Source organism: Haliotis rufescens, unplaced genomic scaffold (assembly GCF_023055435.1).
Source record: "Haliotis rufescens isolate VD_foot unplaced genomic scaffold, xgHalRufe1.0.p SCAF_89, whole genome shotgun sequence".
In the NCBI taxonomy this organism is placed as follows: domain Eukaryota; kingdom Metazoa; phylum Mollusca; class Gastropoda; order Lepetellida; family Haliotidae; genus Haliotis; species Haliotis rufescens.
Window position 1 is genome coordinate 595,137 of NW_025964382.1, and position 25,823 is coordinate 620,959.

General features: G+C 41.6%; 1 protein-coding gene across 3 annotated transcripts in view; it reads left to right on the plus strand.

The window, feature by feature from the left end:
• The window catches only part of LOC124150741 (protein spalten-like), a 94,690-nt gene that overhangs the window by 6,509 nt on the left and 62,358 nt on the right, over positions 1-25,823 (plus strand). Inside the window, exon 1 of one of the 3 annotated variants that reach the window (XM_048390266.1) lies at positions 19,826-19,891. The exons of 1 other annotated variant lie outside the window; for it this stretch is intronic. The gene's annotated coding sequence lies outside the window, so the exon portion shown is untranslated. Of the gene's footprint in view, positions 1-19,825; positions 19,892-19,954; positions 20,078-25,823 lie in introns of those variants that run through there. One more of the 3 variants, XM_046522771.2, reaches the window with a different exon arrangement.

The following is a 25,823-nucleotide window of genomic DNA, read 5'->3' on the forward strand; positions in this document are numbered from 1 at the left end:
AAGGAAATGTCCTGCCCCAACTGACAGTATTGTCCATGAGTCAAGGTCGAGTAGGCCTGGAAATGATTATTTCCGATGACGTTGTGTTGTCATTGGACTAAAAGTTTATAGCCACTTCCATGTTGATTGTCGACTATGATCATCATGTGTGAGTGAGTGAGTGAGTGAGCACCCATTGTTCTCAGTAAAGTGATCTACGCTTTGGAACCTGGAGATCTATATTCTAATGTCAAATAATAGCTAAACCATTACCAATAAAACATTAATAATATTCTAGTTATCGTGTTGTCCATCGACGACAAGTATTGTCTAAATTGTGGTCTGAATGTATTTATTATTATTGTATTGCTTGTTTTCGTCATGATATGGTTGAATAATTGCATCGGATACTATTCAAGTCACTGCTGCGTGAAACTAAGATCCGTCCTCCACATGTCTTCCATGACACTTTTGGAAACGTTTACTGAGGCCTTGAATGTTATGACAATGATCAAACAACTTTTGAGCAAAAATCGTAGGTTCTGAAATCTTCTCAGTGAGAGTATGTTCGATTGTGAAATGTAGACACCAAAGGCTAGAGCTGCTGGGAGATTGCTCGACATAAAGGGACTTTTGGTTATGCTTATGCTTCTGCATATGAACTTTGTGGTGACCTTGACTCTTGATATAAATAATCAATGTTTTCTCAGGACAAACAAGAGATGATATCCGTGAGTGGTACAATCAAAAGCACGGCAGCTGAAGTGATGGACTCTGACAAAACCTTACAACGCACTTGCCTTTGCATGTGTTTGTGTCGGGTGCCACCAGTTTGGGCACGATACGCTCGCATTTTGACGAACAATGAGCAAAAGAAATATGTGCGACTCATAAAATACATTTCGTTCAGATGTTTCGTGATTCAAGTGTATATGAAATTGATCACTTTAATGAGAGTGAGTGAGTGAAAACTTAGAGTTACATCGGCAATATCAGACATATCGTGACTATCAAGGGTTACATATTATATATACAATATATAAAAACCTGGTAATGATGGACAGTAAAATAACACGGCTTATCATAAAAAAAGAAATAAAACTATTTAATCATAAAAAAACAGGCTATAGACAGCCAGCCACTCACAGTAGATCACTACACTGCGACCATGGGGACATACAGTACCCTTGCTACCTACATGGACCCCAGCAAGATTTACATCATCCCTTCAAGTGTTGGTGATTATTGGCAAAGTTATATGTTTTAAACACAACAGCATAATCAAAATTTAATCTATCAATCATAAAACATTTTTGTTTTGAGACATATCAAACAAAAGTTTTCAAACAACAATTTCCTTTGAAAAACCAATGATAAAACGAAAATTAACACTATTAAAATATCCTTCATAGATGATGATTTGGAATATGCATCCCTTGTGGTGGCAAAATAAATACAGTCAAGCAGGACATGCTTGATCAGTCAGAGGGTTAACACACGCAATACGTTGTCCCTATTATCGAGTACATTGTGTTCCTAGTATACACTGAAAGTTTATTTGTGTTCTATGACAAAGAACACACACGGTTAAATAACATGCAGTTTTACAGTGGTTACAGTACTTTCAGGATATGTGTGCGGATGTGACGCGTTGCCAGGTGAATCAAGGATAGGTGACATAAATAGCTTGTACTATAATAATTTAAGGAGGATGACATTTGATTATGTTTACCTGGTGTGGCTGCAATAACTGGATCTGTGTTTCCGTATTTAAGTTTGCCTCAACACAACTAAGGACCGGCTATTGTTGTGCAGAGTTGTGTCCCTTGGATGTAGGATCATGGGTTTTTCACTTTTCAGATGTCAGAATCATTTTAATAATAAATGTAATGACGTAAAAGGCCAGTATGTTTATATTCTCTAGTAACACTGAAATAATAATCACAGAAAGAAATTAAAAGCTATATATAGACATGTACATTTCTTTTGAAAATTGGAATGATGCAATATATATGACTCGAGACTGGACATTAAAGGTTCTCGTTGTGATAATTCATGACTAACGGGATCAGGTGGACAGGCTCGCTGATTTGATTGATGCATCAATTTTCTCTTACCCGCTGTCCAAGCCAGACAGTCGGTCAGTGTGAAGGCATCTTGACATGATCCTGGCTATTTTACATTGCCTCACGCCTCTCAAATAGTTTTCTGCTAACCTAATATGACACTACTAAAGACACCATAACTAATAGTATGCCAGCCGCGACAAGGAGGGGGGCAATGCGTCGTCTCAGTACGCTTAAATCCTACTTGGTTCTCTAGTTTTATATTGTTTTTTATTTTTATAGTGATTGTGTTGATTCACTCCCAACAATGTAGATCGCAACTGAAAGTTAACTGGAGATTTTACGGTTCTTCCAACACTTACACACAGATGAAATGGGATTTAACTTCGCGTCCAAGATTATTGATTGCACTTATATAGCGACGTGCATGCACGTGTGTGTGTATGTGTGTGTGGCTGCTTGTACTAGTCAGGACTTATGTCGATATTATAGTACTAGCTCACTGAGATACCATGCCGCAGTGTATACCCCACTCAGACACAGTATACTGACTCAAAGCCGACCAGTCCTTGTTTTAGCCCCTTAATTCCCAGCAACAACAAGTACCGCCTTTTGACGTCTCTGTATGACGCGGCCGGGGATCGAACTCCGGACCGTCCGCTCTCCGGGCAGACGCTCTGCCACTAGTGGGGAGGGGGGAGTGTAAGGTGTGTTAATGTAATGTGTAAAGTTCATATCCAACTATCACGGTGTAGGGGCGTTATTCCGAAAACGTGCAGGTTGATATGCTCCTTTCTTTAAATTTCTGGATATGCTGCTTCTTCCTCCTGTAGCATAGTCGTCTACGTCATGAACCTGTCAGAGAATATGTATAAATATGAACATGTCCTCATAATCTTGCGTAAGGTTCCTGGCCTATCAATCAATCAATCAATCAATCAATCAATCAATCAATCAATCTTTATTGTATGAAAGGCCATTGGCCCATATACACATACAGATAAACAATATCATTTACAGCTGTACAGCGCATTACATAATTATTGGATAACTACTATGATGCTTGACATGTAATAGAGGTATTGTAATAACAGTGGTAATAACCACAGTGGCAGCAGTAGTAGTATAAAATACAAAAGGAATACAAAAGGAATGGAATGGAAAAATGAAGTTTTATGTCGCAAAGGCTTTCAGCCATAGCACGACGTTCAATACAAAAGGATCTATCAGAAATATGCTCATCATGTCAGGTCAATTTGACAATTTAAATGTATATGCATTTCTAGTAGAAACAAACAGACAAAAATGAAATGTAGATACTCCTGATCTAGATGCGAAAGTTTCAAAACAACTAGTTATTTCTGGACATATCGGATTTACTTAAGTATTTTACTACGCACTCGTAGACTTTGATAGATGTATTGTGATATCTTAGTTAATTTTGGACTAGGGATACCATTAAAAGATAATATTTTGTTCATGGAATCGTGGTTCTTAGTGATATCAGGCATATATTTCAATCTTAGGTTGTCGTAAATTGGACACATAAACAAAAAGTGTAATTCGTTTTCAATATGGTTTTCGCAGAATGGACAAAAACGCATATCCTTAGGAATAGAGGAGACGACCCCTGTTGCACATCAAATCATTTAACCCTAGCCTAAGTTTAAAAAATGTGTCTCTTATTTTTCTCTCTGTTATAGTATGCAGGTAAACCTCTGGTGTTAGACAATATTTAAAGGTATTATAGACGTCGTAGCGTGTACTGTTATCTAGTGACGACCTCCAATTTTGAGTAAACGTATCAATTGCTACCTGCTTAAAAGAGCTAAGAAAATACATTTTGTCTCCAACGCTTTGATTAAGCCAAACATATCCAAATCCGTGAGAGAAGAGTAAATGCTTAATGTTTGATGCCTAGGTTACGTAACCAACACTATCACGACAGACGAGCATTTCGTAGCATTTTTTTGGGATTCGTTCCCGCGACATCTCTGTTATTTTGAGCCAGTATCTGAGTAAACGTAAATATGAACAAATATATAACGGGTATCTACCACATTCGCCATAGACCATATAATTGCATTTGTTGATATATATAATTACTAATGATTATTAAACATAATCACTTTCAAGGTCGACACATTTCTGCCAACAAAGCTGAGGTGCCTGAATCTCACTGGCGCAGCCGAATAGACCCGTGAAGAACCTTCAGCAACCCAGGCTTGTAAGAGGATCGGCTGGTCAGGCTCGCTAACTTGGTTGATACATGTCATCGATCCAAATTGCATGGATCGATACTCATGATGTCAATCACTGGATTGTCTGGTCCAGACTCGATTATTTTACAGACCGCCGTCGTAGAGCTGGAATATTGCTGAGTGCGGCGTTAAACAACAAACAAACAAATCATAGCCGAACGGCGTCATCATTTGCGTCATGCTTGCCAGACAGTTCTCAGAATATGTGACTCTGTGACGTTTGGTCATACGATAAGTAATTCCAGCACAGAGTCGTTATTCCATGTAAAACCAGTTCATACATTCTCGTCTAGCGTAGACTCATCAATCAATTTAAGCAGATGTTAACAATATTCCAGCAATATCACATTTGCCATGTGCGGAATCGAACCATTGCTTTCAGCATGATGAGCGAACGCTTTAACCACTCGACTGCCCCTGTCCCTCGTTCCCTATACTGCTATACAAGTTATAAAATGCTATTGTCAGGACCGCTTGTGAAAGAAGTAAGGTTGTCAGTGCAGGGTGTAGTCAAAAAGCCAAAACCGAGGAACGCCCAGGTTCAAAACGGCCAAACAGTCACATCGGCCATCGAAAAAAATAGATTAGCCAAACAAATCCAAGAGGTATAAATAACGATTGACGATCGACGACATGTATGACATTAAAAGTGTACATTTATGGTCGGAATGGTGTCCCTTTCTTATATATTCCCAAGTTTTCATTGGCCGTTTTTAGTTTTCACTGGCGCTTTTGACTTTTACCATTGGCCGTTTTTAGTTTTCACTGGCCTTTTTGACTTCTACCATTGGCCGTTTTTAGTTTTCACTGGCCTTTTTTACTTTTACCATTGGCCGTTTTGACGTTTTTGCTTGGCCGTTTTGTCTTTGCCATCCATGACCTTTGAACCCGAACCCGCCAGTGCAGTCTGTACAGCCCCTCGATCACATACACTTGAGAGTGAGTATAGTTTGGGGCCGAATTTAGGAAAACTCTAGCAATATCAGAACACCAGAAATGTGCTTCACACATTGTACTCATGTGAAGAATCGAACCTGTTTTCGACGCGACGAGCGAGCTTATTATCTACTAGACTACCCTACACACACATGTGGAGTGAAACTAACCCAGAGAGCATTCACAGTCAAGGCCTACATATTCATCTGAGTAACACCAGATCAATCGCCGCACGTCGTAAACCAAATATAACTATCTGACCAATCATATTTGACGACCCCCAAGGTAGTGATACACATTCATCCAATCAGGATCTAAATAGTCCAACTCCTCCGCCATATTGAGTTTTCTGTCAGAGGCCAAATAACCGCTTGCCTGCCTCCGCCGTCCTTATCACCGACCTACTTGGCTTATTCCACTGGTTACATAATACTTATTGGGGCAATGGAGTAGTGATATTGTATGAATTCTCTGTAAACTGTGTAACGCTATACACATACAGTCCATATAACATGACGCCCGTTTTTGAAGACAGGAGGGGGCACGGGTGGCCCAGTCGTCTAAGGCGCCGCAAATCGCTGTGCAGAGTTGCGTCCCTTGGGCACACCAGAAACCTATGATTGTGGGTTCGAATCCCGGTTCGCCCCGATTATGTTTCTAGGTTTGTCAGCACCATACCCGTGCTCGTTGATTTCACCGAAGTGGTAAACGTCTGAGACCTGAATCACTTCGGGCTTTCCTCCCACATTAAGCTGACACGCCATGATATAACTGGAATACTGTTAAAAGCGTCGTTAAACCCAACTCACTCACTCACTCACTGGAAGACAGGATGTTCTATGCTTACTGTCAATAACGTATACACGTAGTAGTGAGTGAGTGAGTGAGTGAGTGAGTGAGAGAGTTAAAGTTTAACGTCACATATACACGTAGTAAACAGGACAAGTTCTATGTAAAGGATAAAACATGCCAAAAACCGAGGAGTCGTGTTTTAACCCAACTTATGAACCGTTAAAATGCAAGAAATACCAGAAAAAATAGAAAACATCGACAAACCTTATAGTGAAACGATACCGTGTATCAAGGTACAAAACGAATTCGCTCAAAGCGTGCGAGAGAAGAAAAACACGTGCGGAATGGACTAGCTGCAGTCATGACATGATAAACTTAACAGCTTCGCGTCACCTGCCCCGGTAGCTCAGTGGGAAGACAATATGTTTCAAAACTTAACACGATATGTGAGATGGCAGGTTCGATTCACTTCCTTGAATGTTTTAAATTATGACTTCAAACCAATCATCAAGCACAGTTGTGTTCACACCAAGCGGCAAGTTCATAAAACGTTCAAAGTAAAACCAAGGTATTACAATTGAAATGTATTCATCAGGTGTAGTGCTATGTGACAGCCACGTGCAAGGCTACCAGTTCCCATTCCTGCCAGCGCCGACCGAGGTCTATTGGACTGACAGAGGCGAGTGATCCCCAGGGACCTGGTTCGGCGTTTCAGCCATGATCGATCTTTTTTTATCGCCTAGTTGGCGGAAGGGGGAGATATAAACCTCTACTTGTCGAGTTCTGTAGGCCAGGGTCTACTTTATCACCTTTATTACTCTCCTTAACTGTATGTCTACGAGAGCCGGGGAGTTCTGTGACCACGGTAAAGCAACCTGGTAAATAATGCGGCGAGCATACAGGAACTCTCTTGGTTTAATTATGGCGTTTTCGATGAGATGCATGTCAAACAGGTTAAATGTTCACCGATTTTATTTTGTCTTAACTAAAACTAAGTAGTTTAATTAAATTGTGGGAAGTACGCTTGTCTCGGTGGTCTTAGGTGACACGAGTTTCAAGCATTAGCTGAACGTTCTAACTCTTCGTTGGTTCGAATCCCAGATTTGCTCCGATTATGATGCCTGCCTGTTACGTAAATCCACACACACACACACACACACACAAACACACACACACACAAACACACACACACACACACACACACACACACACACACACACACACACACACACACACACACACACACACACACACACACACACACACACACACACACACACACACACACACAATCTCATGGTTCATACTTTGAGAGGGGGCACTGGTCTAGACGGGCCCAGTCGTCTGAGGCGCCGCAATTCGCTGTGCAGAGTTGCGTCCCTTGGGCACGCCAGAAACCTATGATTGTGGGTTCGAATCCCGGTTCGGCCCAATTATGTTTTTAGGTTTGTCAGCACCATACCCGTGCTCGTGGGTTTCACCGAAGTGGTAAACGTCTGTGACCTGCATCACTTGGTGCTTTCCTCACACATTAAGCTGAATACTGTTAAAAGCGGCGTTAAACACAACTCACTCACTCACTCACTCACTCACTCACTCACTCACTCACTCACTCACTCACTCACTACTACTTTGAGAAGTATTTACTTTTTATTTGAGTGTCCAGAGAACAACTAGAGATTACGTGCGCTTCATGTTCAAGCACATTACATAAAGTACATAGTGAGTGTAAATAATCGAGTCTGGACCAGACAGTCCAGTGATTGACAACATGAGCATCGATCCACGCAATTGGAATATGATGACATGCATCATCAAGTCAGTGAGCCTGAACACCCGATCCCGTTAGTCGCCTTTTATGACAAGCATAGTCGCCTTTTACGGCAAGCATGGGTTGCTGAAGACCTACTCAACCCCGGATCTTCACGGCCCCTGTGACAATTTGATACATGGTGTGTGTTTGTATTTACAAAGATAAAAAATAGATCCTTGATGTATTATTGGCAATAAGTCATTGACTACCAGCTCAACTACACTGAATACAGTGAGTGAGTGTGTTGGGATTAAAGTCGCATTTTATAATATTTTACAAACACAACGGCGTGTCAGGTAAGGAGTGAGTGAGTGAGTGAGTGAGTATGGTTTTACGCCGCTTTTAGCAATATTCCAGCAATATCACGGCGGGGGACACCAGAAATGGGCTTCACACATTGTACCCATGTCGGGAATCGAACCCGGGTCTTCGGCGTGACGAGCGAACGCTTTAACCACGAGGCTACCCGACCGCCCCTGTACATAGTAAATCAAGTACTGTTAATCATCTTCATCATCAGAGGTGAGGTGAAATGGGGTGTAATGTCGCGTCCAAGATTATTGCACTTATATTGCGACGTGCATGCTCGTGTGCACCATATTTCGCTTCCATACATTAATACAGAGGTTATATTCCTATAAAAAAATTCAATGAATTATTCATGGGCGGGTCAAATTCCTTACTATAGATCTTACAGGGAAAAGGAATTTGAGCTTGAAAGGGAAAATGAGCTTTTCCCGAGAGAATCTTACACCATTTAGTTAAAATTAATTTCTAGGTTACCATCAAACCCAGGTATTTTTATAGCAATGGAGCAGTTTTATAAAGGGAAGTAACTCTTCTCGCACTCTGACTGACGTTATCCTCACCTCAACAGGGCATGACTATATCACCAAATATGAGTGAGTGAGTATTTTTTACGCCGCTTTTAGCAATATTCCAGCAATATCACGGCGAGGGACACCAGAAATGGGCTTCACACATTGTACCCATGTCGGGAATCGAACCCGGGTCTAAGCGTGAAAAGCGAACGCTTTAACCACTAGGCTACCCGACCGCCCCCAACCAAATATGAATTCTTGTACATGTAATGATTGATAAGTTAGTTACACATCATTGAGCTGGTTGAACGGGATTTTACCATTTAATTGGTCTTAGGTTGTTGTGATTATTTTTACAGATTGGCACAATGATGGTACCGGTGTCACAGTGATGATGCCGGGTGTCACAGTGATGATGCCGGTGTCACAGTGATGATGCCGGGTGTCACAGTGATGATGCCGGGTGTCACAGTGATGATGCCGGGTGTCACAGCGATGATACCGGTGTCACAGCGATGATGCCGGGTGTCACAGTGATGATGCCGGGTGTCACAGTGATGATGCCGGGTGTCACAGTGATGATGCCGGGTGTCACAGTGATGATGCCGGGTGTCACAGTGATGATACCGGTGTCACAGTGATGATGCCGGTGTCACAGTGATGATACCGGTGTCACAGTGATGATACCGGGTGTCACAGCGATGATACCGGGTGTCACAGTGAAAAGAGGTGTGTTCGGTGCGCCATCACGTTGACCATTACCACTTGGCCACCCCTGTCCTTTTTCAAAAGAATACGACAAGCAGCAAGATCAATTCTAACCCGGATCTTCACGGACGTGCGGGACTATCGGCGCCATTGATTTTTAAGGAATGGATTTACGTGTATATTTCCCTACTTAAAACACATCCTAACTCTGACACTTTGAAAAAAAAACATTCGAAAGAACTGTTTCCCATACATCAACTGTCCATTCCTGAAAAAATAATGGAGCGATCAAACAATGAAATGACATCACATATGTGTTTTAATGTTTTTAGAGACTACATCGACACGCTGTCATATAATTGATATACTGCTGAAAGCATTGTTAAACCAAGTCATTCACTAAATGAAATTGATTTAAAATGACACTATAGAATATCGGACGTTAAGCACGTGTATTAGTTATTCCATGCTGATGGTGTCAGTCTGGATTCAATAATGAGGTTGCCTGTGGTTGATTCCACTGAGTTGTTCTGTTAAGCATGATGGATTTTTTTTGGAAAATTATGCAGTTATGTTAAGTACTGGTTGGCTGCTCTTGTGTATATATTAATTTATAACATTGGCTATTCAAACATGTTTGTTTGTGTGTTGTTTAACGCTGCTCTCCAAAGTATTTCAATTTCGTCACGGCGGTCTGTAAACAATAGGGACTCGTGAAGATCCAGGATAGAATAGGTCTTCAGCAACCCATTCTTGCCGTAAACGCGGACTATGCTTATGGTAAGAGGCGACTAACGGGATCAGGTGGTCAGGCTCGCTGACTTAGTTGATGCATGTCGTCGTATCACAATTGCGTGGATCGATGCTCATGATGTCAATCACTGGATTGTCAGGTCAAGACTCGATTATGAATACAGACCGCCGTTATATAGCTGGCATATTACTGAGTGCGGCGTTAAATAGAAAAAAACAAAACAGTAAACAATAGGATATGTGATTGCAGCTTCCCTCGCCTATAGGAAGTCAGTTATGGTAAATGGGGAGGCAATAGGGTGATCAACTGTAGTCTGTGGCAGAATATCAGGTATAGGTTTATTCATTTACACATATACAAATTACAAATATACAGATATAATACACGATAAGATACATTGCAAGAAACATTTTCAGATAAATATTAAATTGAAATCATGTATATGAATAATATCATATTTAATGGTTAACGTCCACACACATCTTCAAACCTTGTACGAAACATATTCTGAAACATACATTCTGGAAATCTATTGTCAGCAGTACTTTTTACACTTAAGACACTTCTTATTAGTGTCTACAAACTGAAAAAGTGAATGATGTTGGATGATACATAAAATCTCACCTTCGAGTCTATTGATATCAAATAATTTGGGTGAGATTCTCCTTTTATGAAATGGTTTGTAGTGAGTGAGTTTGGTTTAACGCCACTTTTAACAGTATTCCAGTTATATCACGGCGTGTCAGCTTAATGTGGGAGGAAAGCCTGAAGTAATTCAGGTCTCAGACGTTTACCACTTCGGTCAAAACCACGTGCACGGGTATGGTGCTGACAGACCTAGCAACATAATCGGGGCGAACCAGGATTCGAACCCACAATCATAGGTTTCTGGCGTGCCCAAGGGACGCAACTCTGCACAGCGAATCGCGGCGCCTTAGACGACTGGGCCACCCGTGCCCCCTTTCAAGTTAGGGATAATTTTTTGAATGACATTGTCCTTAAAAACACCAGGATGGTTGTGAATATCACGATACGTTGTGATACAGCTGTTGGTAGTGTGGACTGTGGCCGTTAATAGTTTTAAAAATTTAACACAATTCAAAAATGAGGCAAAAATGGTGATATGTATATTCCGATCAGACTATCTGAAACCTAAATTATGACGTCAGTGAACATTTTGTGCTGACATGCTCTGATTGACTGGTTGATTCATACCGTGTGTCTCTTCTAACGTGAAGGTGTTTGTTTCTTTGTGATGTTTACGCCGCACTCATCAATATTCCAGCTATATGACGGCGGTCTTTAAATAATCAAACACATCAAACATAAACGTCACGATGCAGCGACGTCCAGTCAAACTCTGAACGCCTGTCGCGTAGCATGTCACTTTAATTTCATAACTTTTATTCAAATGTTCATTCAGTGTTTTAGGAAGTGAGTGATTGAGTATGGTTTTACGCCACTTTTAGCAATATTTGAGCAATATCACGGCTTTAACCACTAGGCTACCCGACCGCCCCGTTTTAGGAAGTAAAAATTATGACAGAATTGATATAGTAGTGTAGGCTATTGGGGGCGTTAGATGATGATGTTACATTACGTTTTGATTGTTCGTTGTTTAACGCAGCGATCTGCAAGATTCCAGCTATATGACGTCGGTCTGTAAATATTCAAGTCTCGGCAAGATAATCCAGTGATCGACATCATGAGCACTGTTCCATTCAATTGGGATGAGATCCATTTTGCCGCGTCTTACAACAAGCATATATTGCTAGAATCCGTTCTACCACGCAATCACCACGGATGACATTTTATGCGAAACAGAACGGCAACCAAACAGGAAAGGTAGCGACAAGCCAAGTATACCTACAATAATAAATACAGTTATGATGAAGAGAAGACAAGGTGGGAATGCAACAGTAACCGTCGTGTTTGATGATTCGGATACATGGAACAATCACAGCACGAAAAATCTGTTTCTTTTTAAAAAAAAACATGTTCAATTAACTGTTAAAAATATTTAAGAAAAACATCTGAAAATCACCAAGAATATTGCAAATTGGGTCCGGCGAAGACCTGAAGAGGATGCGGATACAAAAGTTTCCAGCGTTTCTTATGAATAAAATTCATTTGGGTAAATCAGCTGCAGTAATGGGGGCGATGGGGTAGCCTAGTGGTTAAAGCGTTCGCTCGTCACGCCGAAGACCCGGGTTCGATTCCCCACATGGGTACAATGTGTGAAGCCCATTTGTGGTGTCTTCCGCCGTGATATTGCTGGAATATCGCTATAAGCGGCGTAATTTCATTTATTCACTCACTGCAGTAAAAAATGGCCTCTGTTGAATTTGTCTTTAACTTACAATGGGAAGGCATGACGACGATTACCGGAGGGTCTCCGTATCAAGCTGTGAATATATATATTATGACTTCTTTGAGAGGCATGTAGAAGCTGGAGTACTAAGTTAGGAAAATATATATGAATGAACACTTCTTTATAACAAGTAGTAGCAACATTGTGAGAACCTACACCGAAACGCCGCCCCCTGCAATAAAGAATCTGTTGATCCATATATCTTATACTTACTAATATATAATATGGTTTCTATGTTAGTAATACTAATGCCGGCTGAACCCAGGCATAATCCGTAAACAAGGAAAGACACAAAGTTATCTTCGTACATCTTCGTTACAACCTTTAACGACCGCCTCCGTGGTCTAGTGGTAGAGCGTCCGCCCGGAGAACGGAAGGTCGGAGATCGATCCCCGGCCGCGTCATGCCGAAAGACGTTAAAAGATGGTACTTGTTGTTACCCTGTCTGGCGCTCGGCATTAAGGGGCTAAAACAAGGACTGGTCGGCTCGGTGTCAGTATACTGTGTCTGAGTGGGGTATTCATGTTAAACTGCGGCATGGTATCTCAGTGAGCTAGCACTATAAATCGGCATCAGTCCGGACTAGTACAAGCAGCCACACACACGTACATGCACGTCGCTATATAATCTTGTACGCGACGTTAAACCCCATTTCACCTTACCTAACAACCTTTAACAACTCATTTATATTAATTACAGTCGGGGCGGTCCGGTAGCCTCGTGGTTAGAGCGGTCGCTCGTCACGCCGAAGACCTGGGTTCGATTCCCGACATGGTTGAAATTTTGGAAGCCCATTTCTGGTGCCCCCCGTCGTGATATTGCTGGAATATTGCTAAAAGCGGCGTAAAACCATACTCATTCACTCACTTCCTAAAACACTGAATGAATATTTAAATAAAAGTAATGAAATTAAAGAGACATGCTACGGGACAGGTGTTCAGAGTTTGATTTGACGTCGCTGCAAAATGATATCAGTTCAGGCTCCATTAATTGCGGTCAAAATATTACAGTCACTAACTTAAACAAGTTTTAAAGGTACATATGTGTTCGCGCTTGATAATGCTTTGTTTCACGAGTAGTGAGTGTATGAGTTTACAGTTAACGTCACATCTGCAACATCGTGACGTGAAGTTATACTGTAATAACATTAAAAATGAATGAGTTAAAATTTGATGTCGCATCGGTTGGTTGGTTTGTTGTTTTACGCCGCACTCAGCAATATTCCAGCTATATGACGGCGGTCTGTAAATAATCGAGTCTGGACCAGACAATCCAGTGATTAATATCATGAGAATCGATCCACGCAATTGGGATCGATGGCATGCTTCAACCAAGTCAGCGAGCCTGACCACCCGATCCCGTTAGTCGCCTTTTACGACAAGCATAGTCACCTTTTTACGGCAAGCATGGGTTGCTGAAGACCTCTTCTACCCCGGAATCTTCACGGGTATGTCGCATCGGCAATAGTTCAGCCATATCGTAACTAGCACAGATTAATGATATCTACAATACTGTCGACGATGGACAGTTTAATAACTAGGATATCAAAAATGTGAATGTACAACTAGTTTTGGAGCATTAATGATAGTAGATATAAACACTGCTAAACACTTCTAACTGCACAAGGGGAGATCGGGTAGCCTAGTGGTTAAAGCGTTCGCTCGTCACGCCGAAGACCCGGGTTCAATTCCCGACATGGGTACAATGTGTGAAGCCCATTTCTGGTGTCCCCCGCCGTGATATTGCTTGAATACTGCTAAAAGCAGCGTAAAACCATACTCACTCACTCTAACTGCACAATGATGTCAGTTTAGGCCGAGTTCTGCGGACTTAACCAGACGCATGCGTAGTTATGAGAACAAACCAATTTACCCAAGCGCATTAACCTATTACACGCGCAATAAACGGTGGGTAATTAGGTAGCGTGACCTTTAGGTACAGACGATATTCATCATGCATATGATTTGAGGCGGTGTGATTAATAACAAGTCATAGCTCACACTCGCAGTGCTCGTGGAATATAGGAATCGATGTCTATATGACAAGGGTGTGCACTCAGCAATGCGGACAATGACGGACGGTCAGCAGAGTACTGTTGCTGAATATTGCACTTAGGTCAAGGCGATAAGGGTTTGTTGTCGGCAAGTCTTGTTTGGAAATATGACTGCTGCTTCCCTCATATTAGCTATATATAGTCTGTCAAGCCTGTTGTGTCGTTGTTTTGCAATTGATTGTTTGATAAACGTTTTTAGTAGTTTGGCATTATGTCGCGAATAAATGAGCCAATTGTTGCTTCACACTTACTGGGATCATCTCTGTGGTTGTATGAAGGTTGTTTATTGTTGGATCAACGATCTCAGTACTACACACATGTATGTCAAAAGCAACATTATTTCATAACCTATCCTTTTGATGAAGATTAATGACATACAAGTTATAGCCTTTTTGAATGAGAAATCGTACAGTTTAATAATTTACCAAATTTACAAAAATATGTTTTCATTTTGAGTAATTGCAATGTTTCTCAAATGTTTTACTGATACGTCGCATAAAATGTGTAAGAGGATATGTAATGGTATAAAATAATTTGTTTTTAGATTTTTAGGGTATACATTTACTATATAGATATTTGAACACTTTGCCAGCCACACGACGACATGGAACATCAGAAATAGCCATGGGGAATCTAATCGGTTTCATTTGACATAACGGGATAAAATAAGATTCGATGCCTCCAGACAACGTAACTCAGGATACAGAAAACACAGAGGCGACTAAGGGGATCGGGTGGTCAGAATCACTATCTTGGTATCTATCATGTCATCGTATCTTAACTGCGTCGATCGATGCTCATGATATCAATCACTGGATTGTCTGGTCCAGACTCGATTATTTACAGACCGCCGTCATATATCTCGAATATTGCGGCTTAAACAACAAACAAACAATCAAAACAAAAGAAACATATCATTCTTAGTCGTCATAAGCGTTCGGTGAAGTGAGAAGTCATGTTGCATCCAAGGGTGATTAACAACGTAACCGCTGACAATGCATCATTTGGAGGAACACAATTACAAAGTCATTTCCTTCTTTTTGTCCTGGTCCCCTCTGCCGCTGTTTCCCTCTGACGGAAGCAGAGTGACAAGTGACTTGTGGTGTGAACACATGTTTAACTAGAGACAGAAAACTCTGATGGATAAGAACTTCTTCATTGCAAGAGTGAGTGAGATGGGTTTAACGCCGTGTTCCAGTTATATCGCGGCGTGTCAGCTTAATATTGGAGGAAAGCCTGAAGTGATGCAGGTCTCAGACGTTTACCACTTCGGTGAAACCCACGAGCACGGGTATGGTGCTGACAAACCTAGAAACATAATCGGAGCGAACCGGGATTCGAACCCACAATCATAGGTTTCTGGCGTGCCCAAGGGACACAACTCAGCGAATCGCGGCGCCTTAGACGACTGGGCAACCCGTGCCCCCTTCTTGCAAGAAGCTCCAAATCTCCGTTACAAACAATACAGAACTTGTTATCCATAAACGTTTCATGCCATCGTGTTTTTCCAACTTGTAGATGCCTATCAAAGAATTATATATTTAGGTGGTTGTGTTCTTGAAAGGACGGAAAACTCTCAGCGTCAGGGTGGGACGGTGCTCATTATATCAATCACTAGTTTGTCTTGTCCCTGCTTCCACTGGCAGTATTCATAGACCTGAAAGGTATTGCCAAACTGCGACGTTAATTAACAAACAACAACAAACGAATGCGAAACGCAACTGTTGTGAACATTTACCGACTTTAAAACCTGACGCTTTCAATGAAACCATTACCATAGGAATTAACGGGTTTTCACTTTTAAATGGACTACAGAAACGAACTATACCATACAATGAAACCCGTTATCGTTAATCGGGATCATCTTTCATCCATACAAGTGGACATTATACAGTAATTATGAGTCGTTAATCCGGAAGGCCGTGAAGGTTTAGTGGATAGAGCGTCTGCTTGATCCACGGCCGCGTCATACTAAACGTTGTTGAAAGATAATATTTGTTGTTATCCTGCTTGGCGCTTTGCATTAAGGCGATAAAAGAAGGACTAGTTGACTCGAAATCAGTGCACTGTGTCTGAGTAGGGTGTTCACATTAAACTGCGGCATGGCATAAAATCGGCAATGATCCGGACTAGTACAAGCACACACACACACCCACGCACGCACGCACGCACGCACGCACGCACACACGCACACACACACTCTCTCTCTCTCTCTCTCTCTCACACACACACACACACACACACACACACACACACACAAATCGTGTGGAACCATCTTGACCGCGACGTCAAGCTCTTTTTCACATCATACACGTTAATCCATAAATTTGTTAATCCGGACGCTCTCGCAAGGAACGACGCGGTCAAGGAGGTTCCATTGTATGCTTGCATCTACTCATCTACTACACTCCCATCACCATCATCCATGTCCTACTCCACAGTGACAGCCTGCTACTTCTTTGTGTGATGTATGACTTGTATAGCTAACGAGTTGTGATGTTTATGCAGTCATTATTAAACAGCGAAAACAAAAATAATCAATAGTGCGTCACATCGTGCTGTATAAGAGTGCTTACATCGTACATCAATGCCAGTTTACCTGCTTCACTTCGTGCAAATGTATCGTGCTTTATTTTCAGTACGGTGTACTACATGTTTTGAACCCTGTGGTATTTGGCAACTGACCGAGAGGACGACGCACATGGGTAGTTTTCCATATGTTTGTATTATTAGTTACTAATCATTGCGACCCGTCTTCAGCAACCCATGCTTGCCGTAAAAGGTGACTATGCTTGTCGTAAAAGGCGACTAACGGGATCGGGTGGTCAGGCTCGCTGACTTGGTTGAAGCATGCCATCGATCCCAATTGCGTGGATCGATGCTCATGATATCAATCACTGGATAGTCTGGTCCAGACGCGATTATTTACAGACCGCCGTCATATAGCTGGAATATTGCTGAGTTCGGCGTTAAACAACAAGCAAACAAACAAACTAATCATTGCGCAACGGAATTTTTATGTGTTGATAAATATCCTATCACACATAATAAAGAAGTTGACATCCATTATTTCTCTTCCTTATGTGTATCACTACTAAATGCCTTTCAAAGACTTAAAAATCATTTATCTTGTGGATATCAACATCGAATGTGTTAAATTCAAAATCGGAGTTTGAAATGCATGCCAGCTCGCACATTGTATGTGTATAGATGTTGTGGCGTTGCCATCATCAGATCGGGTGATAGGTCACTAAAAACAACGTAATCACCTTTATCATTTAACTAAAGCATTTATCCATGACATAAGCTTATGACATAAAACATGTATGTCATACCCCAATGACATAAGTATGCAAATTATATATGCAAATTAGCTAACCGGAAGAGAGAGCGGTTTGATTTGAAACTATATATTATAAGTGAAGTTACACCAGAGATATAATCAGATTACACAGAATCGTTGTTGTTACCGTTATTAAAGTTTCAATTATTCTGCCAAAGTCTGTTCAAGTATTTTGTTTAAAATAATCCGAGGAACTTTTTTTCTCAGCGAATTGTTTATTTTGGTTTACATGGCTATGGAAAACATGTATCACTACGCACGAGTGAGAATACGCACGTAAGATTTCGACAAGTTGCTGATGTTAATGTTTAATGCAATTATTCCTTAATTTGGAAGCAAAAATGTGAAAATGATAAATAGAATTCATCACGAGTGTTTTTTAATATGGGAAATATCAACCTCGTCCCGTTAATCGGTATTTGCCTCGCCAAATGCTCGGCAAATACCGATTAACTAAGACTCGGTTGATATTTCCCATATTAAAAAACACTCGTGATGAATCCTCTATATATGCTCGTGGTTGTTTAAGACTTGCTTCACTGCGGACTTTCCTCCCACATCAAACATAAACGTCACGATGCAGCGACGTCCAATCAAACTCTGAACACCTGTCGTGTAGCATGTCATTTTAATGTCATTACTTTTATTTAAACGTTCATTCAGTGTTTAGTAAGTAAAAATTGTAACAGAATTGGTTTTGTAGTGTGGGCTATTGGGGGTGAAAATTTAGGAGGAGAGTTTGATGATGATGTGACGTTACGTTTTGTTTGTTTGTTGTTTAACGCCGCGTTCAGCAATACTACAGCTATATACGTCGGTCTGTAGATGATTAAGTCTGTACCAGATAATCCAGTGATTGACATCAAAAGCATCAATGACATGTCAGTGAGCCTGACCACCCGATCCCGTTACTCGTCTCTTACGACAAGCATAGTCGCCTTTTACGGCAAGCATGGGCTACTGAAGACCTATACTAACCCGTATCTATCTATCTATCTATCTATCATCCATCCATCCATCCATCAATCCATCTTTAAAATTGCCACACATATATAGATAGAAGATAGTAGATAGATAGATACGGGTTAGTATAGGTCTTCAGTAACCCATGCTTGCCGTAAAAGGCGACTATGCTTGTCGTAATTATAAGAGGCGAGTAACGGGATCGGGTGGTCAGGCTCACTGACATTGATGCTTTTGATGTCAATCACTGGATTGTCTGGTACAGACTTGATCATCTACAAACCGACGTCATACACCTTTTTAACACATTTTGGCTTCTTCTTTACAATCGTCGTTGCCATAAATCCAATCACCGATCCCAATTGCGTGGATCGATGCTCACGATATCAATCACTGTATTTTCTGGTCCAGACACGATTATTTACAGACCGCCGTCATATAGCTGGGATATTGCTGAGTGCGTCGGTCAACAACAAACCCACCACCCAACCATAAATCCAAACGCAAGCAAGTTTTGACATTCAAATGAGCACACATACATACTTATTTGTATTTTTGTCCTTCAAATATGCAGATCCTGTGAGACAAAAGGACTAAAATAATACCTCATCCTATATTTCCGAAATCATTGAGCAAATATTATCTGAAGAATGAACTGAGCTAGCAATGCCCGACCTATAGAAAAACCCGATCTGAAAATGGTTATTGACAGAAAGATTTAGCTGAACATTTAAGAGCTATATACAAATATCCTTCCCAGTATTAATCGTCCCTAAGAGGCGTCCGGATAATTAAACTTCCCGTCTGTTTAAACCAGCCGGCAACATAGATGCCATGGTAAAATCCTGCCATCCTTCATCGCCGCAGTTCTCTACGAGGCAAGTGGCTCCATCGACAGGGAGCTGAATGACGCTACCAGCGAGTAGCTGCAACCTCGCAGTCGCTTCTCTCCGAGAGATATATCACTGCGTTTATCTCTTGTGAATTTTCATTGAGCTCCTCGCTACATCATCTTCGGGGCATCCTTGTAGGTATGTTGTTTAAGTTTTAGCTTGACTTACATGTCGACCAATCAACTGGAAGTATGATGTCACGTGGTATGACCAGCGGAATGTAGTGCTTGTTTCGGTGCTGACAGCTCATTACTGAATGCGCTAGGTTGGCATAGACTGGATTATATTTACTTTTACCTAGACGAAGTGTCATCTACAGAGTATGTAAGTATATTGTTTCCGCTTATCCTCTTTGCCGAAAAAGGCGACTTGTTTGATTAATGTTTCGGAAAATTAGTTATTGAGATACAGCATTCCCAACGCAAAACATGGCTACCTCTTCGTCGCTGCTCATTGTTGCAAACGATACATAAATGTTTTCTTTCAACTATAGCAAAATTAATCAATTTAAAAAAATGTTTCCTCGCGTTGGGTGATACCTATTGCATGTCAGTTTCAATATGGAAATAAACATGCACCTGCACTCACATAATATTCGTGTGACACAGGTAGTATATACAACATGGCTATTGCACGTGAGAACAAATACATGAACCTCATCTCTAATGCATGAAACTCGAAAATATATCTCTTTACAGCAACGCCCATGGCAGGTAACGAGTGTATAACATATATACAAGCAGCAATTATCGCTCCACACTCAGCTCAGCTGGCGTTCTGGATAATAGTGTAAATGAAAAATATTGACTTTGCCCAAGCGTAGTGCTTTCAAACGCATACAGGATAACTACTCCCTACCACAAACGCCTAGGTGCACGAGCAGTGTGTATGAACTGATTAACGTTTAAAATAAAATTGTAAACAAACCCATCCTTGCTGAATCCTTTCTGAGATGACAGGGGTCAGCTTTGATATAACGAGAATACCTACAGGGCATGGATGAAAACAATCTTAATGTTTATCGATATTATCCATACACCTATAACAGAGGTTAATGAGTCCTATGTCAAACCGTACGTCGTTAGTAAAGCACTAATGAATTCAGTCATGGGGTTGATTGAAGACTACTAGAACATAATTACTGGTTTGTTATGCTGTAAATTGACGTCACAGCTGTTTGGGACTTAGCCACATACTACTGACGTGTTGTTATGTATCCTATACATACTTATGAAACATGTGCTTATCATTGAACATCGCTGTGTCAGAGCCAACACTTGTCAAATGTGTTTATATGTATGTGAATATGTATGTAAATGGTATTGTATATCACATATCAACTTGTAACTCAAACGCATGCATATAAGAAGAAATGTAGGGTTCAAATCAATTTATCATGTGAATTTGTTCAAGCAAATGGATTGATATACATTTGTATATGATATATACCTTTTCTGTTATATGTAGAATTTCTGTCATCAATGTGACGCATATACCTAGTACTGTACGCCAATGTTTCTGTCCTCACTGCTCCTGGACATATATAAATAGTGCTCTGATACACCATCCACACAGTTCCAATACACCATCCACACAGCTCCAATAAACTACTCACACAGCTAAAAAATAACACCCATACCATCCAATACACCATCCACACAGCTCCAATACACCACCCACACACCTCCAATAAACTGCTCACACAGCTCCAATATAACACCCATACAGCTACAATACACCATCCACAAAGTTCCAATACACCATCCATACAGCTCCAATACACCATCCTTACAGCTCCAATATAACACCCATACAGCTCCAATACACCATCCACACAGCTCCAATACACCATCCACACAGCTCCAATATAACACCCATACAGATCCAATACACCATCCACAAATCTCCAATACACCATCCACACAGCTCCTATATACCATCCATACAGCTCCAATACACCATCCATACAGCTCCAATATAACACCCATACAGATCCAATATACCATCCACACAGCTCCAATACACAATCCACACAGCTCCAATATACCACCACACAGCTCCAATATACCACCACGCAGCTCCAATATACCACCCACACAGCTCCAATATACCACCAACACAGCTCCAATATACCACCCACACAGCTCCAATATACCACCTCACAGCTCCAATATACCACCACACAGCTCAAATATACCACCCACACAGCTCCAATATACCATCCACACAGCTCCAATATACCACCACGCAGCTCACATATCCCACCCACACAGGTTAAATATACCACCCACACATCTCAAATATGCAACCGCACAGATCCAATATACCACTCTCACAGATCCAATATACCACCCACACATCTCCAATATACCACCCACACATCTCAAATATACAACCGCACAGATCCAATATACCACTCTCACAGATCCAATATACCACCCACACATCTCCAATATACCACCCACACATCTCCAATATACTATCAACACATATCCAATATACCACCGCACAGATCCAATATACAACCCTAACATCTCTAATATACCACCCACACAGAACCAATAAACCATGCACACACAGCTTTAATATACCACTTACTATACAGCTATACTTTAATATACCACTATATTTACCACTGACACCGCACAATACACCAACAACACGGCTCCAGTATACCACTGCCACCGCACAATACACCAACAACACGGCTCTAGTATACCACTGACACCGCACACTACACCAACAACACGGCTCCAATATACCACTGACACCGCACAATACACCAACAACACGGCTCTATTATACCACTGACACCGCACAATACACCAACAACACAGCTCCAATATACCACTGACACCGCACAATACACCAACAACACGGCTCTAGTATACCACTGACACCGCACACTACACCAACAACACAGCTCCAGTATACCACTGCCACCGCACACTACACCAACAACACGGCTCCAGTATACCACTGACACCGCACAATACACCAACAACACAGCTCCAGTATACCACTGCCACCGCACAATACACCAACAACACGGCTCTAGTATACCACTGACACCGCACAATACACCAACAACACAGCTCCAGTATACCACTGACACCGCACAATACACCAACAACACGGCTCCAGTATACCACTGCCACCGCACAATACACCAACAACACATATCCAGTATACCACTGACACAGCTCCAGTATACCACTGACACCGCACAATACACCAACAACACGGCTCCAGTATACCACTGACACAGCTCCAGTATACCACTGACACCGAACAATACATCAACAACACAGCTCTAATAAACCACCGAACAGCTCCAATATACCACTACACAGCTCTAATATACCACTGACACAGCGCCAGTATATCACTGTCACCGCACAAAACACCAACAACACAGCTCCAATAAACCACCACACAGCTCCAATATACCACCACACAGCTCCAATATACCACTACACAGCTCCAATATACCACCCACACAGCGCCAGTATACCACTGCCACCGCACAATACACCAACAACACAGCGCTAGTATACCACTGCCACCGCACATTACATCAACAACACAGCTCCAGTATACCACTGACACAGCTCCAATAAACCACCACACAGCTCCAATATACCACTGCCACCGCACAATACACCAACAACACGGCTCCAGTATACCACTGACACAGCTCCAGTATACCACTGACACCGCACAATACACCAACAACACAGCGCCAGTATACCACTGACACCGCACAATACACCAACAACACGGCTCAAGTATACCACTGACACCGCACAATACACCATCAACACGGCCCAAGTATACCACTGACACCGCACAATACACCAACAACACGGCTCCAGTATACCACTGACACAGCTCCAGTATACCACTGACACCGCACAATACACCAACAACACAGCGCCAGTATACCACTGACACCGCACAATACACCAACAACATTACTCCAAAACACACAATTACACTTCTCCGAAACATCAAGTAACACTCTCTCCAATACACCAATAACTCCTCCCAATACGCCTATAGCTCTTTCCCAATACACCTTTAAGTCCTCCTTAACATACCAAAAGGAATACCACCTCAATACACCTACTAATACTAATCACATTTGCATACTGAAACCAGTCCAACACACCTCTTACTGACATCAGTACAATATACAATATCAATACACATTCTTATGCTAAAATCGCCCTCGTTCACTTACTAACACCTCTTCCATTCACCTATAACACAATTAGCAGAGGTCAGAAGACGTCCAACGCGACAAGAACCACGGCCCGACCCGCACAAGGCTAATTTAAGTCTATTTGGCAAAGCTGAAAGCGGTCGTGCCGCAGACTGAACACTCAGTATATATAAATGACTCATCCCTACCGCTATCTGTATATGCACTTCAGCGATCCGTGTAGAGTATATGTGGTACAACAATATGCACTTAACTGTGCAGTGCTGCAGTCTGACGTCGCTGGTGCAGACGTCCCCAGGGAATATCGCGTTTCATTCAGCGACACAAGAACCCTCAACAAATCCATCGCTTTTAAAATATATTTTTTCGTTCTTTTCAATTTGCGATATCGAAGCCGAAGGCAGCAAAATGAACTTTTGAGATAATCTGGGTCTCGAGAAAGAAGGAGAATAGATCAACACAGGAATATGTCAACCCGCTGATTGATGTCCGCAGATTGAAAGTCCTGTTTCCTTTCTCGGTTTTTGTCTTTCTGTAAAAGGAAAGGGGATGTAGAATGGAGTTTAAAGTCGCGTTGAAGATTAGTTCACTTCAACACAGGAACGTGCATGCATGCGTCACTGTTACAGTGATGGCATTCTGGGATATCATGCTGCAGTTTAACACGGATACCCCACTCAGACACGTATACTGACTTAGGTCTTACCTGACCTTGTGTTATCTTGGACACCACACACCATACACCACTACCCATACACCACTACCCATACACCACATAGCACAGACCACACACCGCGCACCCTAACCACACATCACTAATTATACATCACACATCACACACAGTGCACCAAACACTCCACAACACACCACACATCACATCCCCCAAACCACCCATCACTCCCCTAACCACACACCACACAAAAACACGAAAAAGACGCAGCCCACCCCACACACTTGAGAACCATTTATTGTGTGACTTAGATCTTAGCATAACACACCACGCACCGCACACACCACACAAAAAGCACACACCACACACCACACACCACACACCACACACCACAGCACACACCACAGCATACATCACACACCAATCACCACAATTTACAAAATACCATGTATTATATAATCCAGATACCTTAAACACTACAGGGCTCGTCAGATTCAGAGTTAATGTTAACTACATATAATTATCCCAATGAAACTTCACACGCATATATGCCACTGGTAATTTGCCATGTTCCACATAATCTGCCATGCTGTATATATAATATGACATGCATCCCTAATATACTATTATTATTATCTGGCCAGCAGATGGTTTACAGTTCTTATTCCCATTCATCGAGCTTACAAATTAACGCTATGAATGAACATTCTGACAAACATCTGGAACATGTGCACTGGTATCGACACAACAATAGCTATATTCCTGCAACTGCAACCCACACTCACGCAAAACACTCACATATGAAAGACAAATCTATGAAGCCCCCGAGAAACCATGAACCGATTGACAAAGCCAGTTGTTTTTTTTCACGAAGACAACAAATTGCTTGGAATTCGAGCTCTGGAGAATCAATCATAACGTGATTAAACCGAGTGTCGTGTTGTAATACCACCTACATATTTAATCAAGTTATACCTGATAACGCAGGTGACTAAACGTACCAATCAATATGAAATTGATTAAGCCCCCTTTCATCCCACGTGGTGAGTCTATTACAACTGGCGTTTTACTGAATTGTTAATATGCCACTGTGTTCTCGTATTGGGAATAGGAACGGTTCTTTAACGAGAAACACGTTTGGAGTAGTGCACACCATAGCTTAAAATATAACATAA